Genomic DNA, 4,357 nt, shown 5'->3' with positions numbered 1-4,357 from the left:
AAACACATTTCATTACACCAAATACACAACATAATGTTCTTTTTAGCAACATCATATGACCCCTAAGAATACAATGATAATCTGATTTCTGGTGTGAAGTACTTGATGCACTGTAAATTGGACCGGCCGACCTTGTTTGCCAATATGAACAGTAAAGTGTATTTATTTTAAATTTTATTGTGGTGCACATTTTCATTTTTTTGCCAGTTTTGTTTTCATTTTTATGTTTTCGTTGACAGTAGGCATGGGACGATAACCGGTTTCAAGGTATACCGCGGTTTGGAAAAGTCACGGTTTCAAAACCACTACATTTTTCCGTTGTACCGTTCCTGCGGTATGCACAGTTTTTTTTACGTGTCATCAATAACGGAAAGTGCAGGACTCCCTCGGTTTTGTGCAGCGAAGAGCGTAACGAGTCACACGACCCCTCCCCCTCCGGTTGGTGCGAGCGGAGTCACCTGTGTGTAGGATGGCCGAAGGAGGTGAATCCCTGGAACTTTTTCCCCGTCGAAAAAGATGAAGTCTACCGTATGGGAATTTTTCAGGTAACGTAGACTAACCATGTTGCGTACACAATTATGTTCCGTACAGATGACGTTTTAGCGCCGATCGCTAAATAAATACTTCCAGGTCGTACATAAACTACATATCTGTGTCATCTTCATTTCTCTTTCACCCCCGATCAAGACAGAGACCCACCCGCCGTTTGTTTCAGTGTTGAAATAAATACTATTTGGCTTGCTACCGAGGCAGATAACAAGGCTAATTAACTAGCTGACGTCAACTAGCTTGCTCCCTCACGTTAACATTACTTCACAGAGCGAGGAATAGCAGACTAAAGTACAACGTTTCTGCGATTTAGTACAATAATTAAATTTAGCTGGTATCATGTCTATACTTTTAAGCCTCCTGCCATTGTTTACATCTGTTCAAAATCACTACATTTAAAAAAACAAACAAACTGCGTGACTGCACTTAATTTAATTACTTAAGTGACTGCATTTTTTTCCATTTAGAAGGATTTTAATTTTTTTTTTACAGAAAATAATTTATTTACGTTCTGATTATTGTTGAGCTGTAGGTGTAGGCTCACTAAATTAATAAGAATTAAATTATTTATTTTAATTATTTAGCCTGTCATGTTTATAGAGTGTTCCAAAATGTTCTATGTTTCTTAAAAATAAAATGTATTGTGTTCAGTGGAAAAAAATATGTTGTTTTTTACCCAGACATTTAAAAATAACATATTTTAGAGCTGTAAACGCAATACCATGAAACCGTGATATTTTTTTTTATCTTCAACTAGCTTGCTCCCTCACGTTAACATTACTTCACAGAGCGAGGAATAGCAGACTAAAGTACAACGTTTCTGCGATTTAGTACAATAATTAAATTTAGCTGGTATCATGTCTATACTTTTAAGCCTCCTGCCATTGTTTACATCTGTTCAAAATCACTACATTTAAAAAAACAAACAAACTGCGTGACTGCACTTAATTTAATTACGAAGAATTCAATTATTTATTTTAATTATTTAGCCTGTCATGTTTATAGAGTGTTCCAAAATGTTCTATGTTTCTTAAAAATAAAATGTATTGTGTTCAGTGGAAAAAAATATGTTGTTTTTTACCCAGACATTTAAAAATAACATATTTTAGAGCTGTAAACGCAATACCATGAAACCGTGATATTTTTTTTTATCTAAGGTTATCATACCATCAGAATCTCATACCGGCCCATGCCTAGTTGACAGTCCTTTCAGTAGTTTGTCACAATAATTTTTTCATTAGCGATAATGACCTTGCTTCTGCCGATGTTGGCTTCACAGACTCTTGTTGTTCTGTTATGGAGGCATCATCACAGTCATTCCTTAGGGATTTCCATCGGCTTGTACATCAACAGATCATGCAGCTGCGCAGTGACGGATCTGCCAAGTCCAAATCACATGTTTTCTGACTGTTCAAATTGTCGTCCATCTCTTGTCACACACACACACACACACACACACACACACACACACACACTAAAGTGAAGTGAGTGGGAAGCTTAATTATACAGGCTGTTATCTATTTTTTTAACAGCCTTTTAATGTGTGTAATTAGTGGCTTCCCAAATCATTTCAAACAATCAGCTGTCCCTCCAATGAATAGTGAATAGTCATTATGCTCTCAATAAGAAAAGAAGCACGGCTTTGAGAAAAGGCAAATTAATTTGTTAAGAAGTTTAGGAAGTTCTGCTTTAGGATCCTAAAGAGTTAAACATTAACCTCTATTAGTATAAAAGCCACCCTTAGAACTGTGATATTTGCACTAATAATCCGCCAAAGTAGCTTATTATAAATTAATTATCATTATTGCATGGTGCTTTATTATTATTATGGCTATTTTCTGTGTTTTCCATATTCCAGGCAGGAATATTTTGAAATTACCATTATAGCACACGCATAGAAAAGAGTCATAATAATAGAGCATGATCGTGGGCAGCTGTTTCTCTTTGAGGGCAGCAGTGCACATGATCTCATCGGTAAGAGGAAGCCAGTTTAATGGCATGTTGTCCAGCACGGATGGATCATTGTGGCTTTTTCATGAAGAGCTGCTCCTGTGGACAGTTGCTAGATGTCCATCACAACTTCTCTTATAAACTTCTATAACCTGTCACCTGTCCTCCAGGCCCGTGACCTTTCCTCTGCCAGGCCTCACTCTTAGTGGCCTTATTATTTGTGATCCTGACTTTATTAGAAGGTAGAGAGCATCTGTCTGCCATAGCTAGCCGAGCCATCAAGGGCTATCTGCTTTTCGAGACTAAAATAGACACAAAAACTAATAAATAAATAAATAAAATTAAGTTTGTAAGCTTGCTGTATATTGCATGTCCAAAGTAGCACATTATGAATAATTATACTACGGGGCTGTTGAATGCTTGAATCTGATTGGCTGATGAACATTCTAAGGTGTGCAATTATTTTCAGGGAAACGCACAGTGAACGCAGTTCCAGGCAGCTCTTGACCGCATTACATGTCCATATCACTTCGCTAAATGATTTGAGTTATTTCAAATGTCCTTACAGCCTAAATCAGCAAAAGAACCAAAAAAACCCACAACGACACTGGCCAAATAAATAAATATAGTAAACAATAGGATAAAAAAGATGAAAAAGTTCATGTTTTTGCAACAAAATTATGTTTGGTAAGCACATACTCTATTTGTCCTGCTCTCTTTCCCTTACACACGGAAACATACACATTGTTAGCGCTATTCTAACGATTTTATCAGTAAAATAGTTTAGCAACTTAAAAGCTACATGACATTTCTCACAAGTGAGGTAACAACGGCACTGTTCTTGAAGAAAATGAACTTAAAGTTTTATTATTAGTAGAGACGCTGCTGCCGAACACTGTTGAGAGACACATAGACTTAAGCCCTATTCCGACGGGATTAGTTTTACAGGAGTAGATGGGGTAATGTAATTTTACCACAGGACGTCTGTAATATTAATGGCCGATTCGCACTGGATTAGAAATCTCAGTAAAACTTTCAGAAGTGGGAGGGGTAACTCGATTTACGCACCGCCGTCACCTGCCTGTCATCACGTGCGTTTTATGTGACTTCCTGAATGTAAGTGCTCTTCATCGTTCTGTGACAGTAAACATGCTTGAGGTGATTTAGACAAGACGAGTGATGCTCTGAGTGATTGACAGGAGGCGTGACTATGTAGAACTGCTGTGTGTGACATGAACTCACAGTCAGAGAGAGAAAGCGTAGCTGGTAGCGTTTTACCAATCCTGCGGGAAAGTGGTATTGAACCGTTTTAAATACCGTTGGTATTGAACCCCGTTGGAATTGAAAATTACAGGAAATGACGGAATATTTATGTATATTTTTACAGCTGGTCGATCTGAATGGTGTGTGGAAAACTACTTTTAAACAGAAAACTGCGGAATATTTACGTACATATTTACAGCTGGTCTATTCGGACGGGATTAGCATTACCTGAGGTATTTCTCCAGACCTTTTTACAGAAGGTAAAAGTCGCCGTAATCTTTACTGACATTGTCCATAATGATTACTGAGATAGCACATTTGGACGGGACTAATATAACTGAGAAGCTCTGGTAACAATTACTTTACCCCACCTCTCCATGTAAAACTAATCCCGTCCGAATAGGGTTTAAGAGAGGTAATTCACAGGTAGGGATGGGCGATACCCCTTATTTTTCTATTATTTTTCGACATGAGCTGGAAAATAGTTATATCCTACACAATTACTCGCTAACAAAGGTTATTTGTCCAATTCAATGCATATTGTAAGCATTATTATTATTATTTTTGTTAAATAAACAAAAGCACTGGTAAATAA

This window comes from Sinocyclocheilus anshuiensis, unplaced genomic scaffold, assembly GCF_001515605.1.
Source record: "Sinocyclocheilus anshuiensis isolate Anshui unplaced genomic scaffold, SAMN03320099.WGS_v1.1 scaffold67, whole genome shotgun sequence".
Classification (NCBI taxonomy): Eukaryota; Metazoa; Chordata; class Actinopteri; order Cypriniformes; family Cyprinidae; genus Sinocyclocheilus; species Sinocyclocheilus anshuiensis.
The sequence above is the reverse complement of the archived record's forward strand: the minus strand, read 5'-3'. Positions refer to the sequence as shown.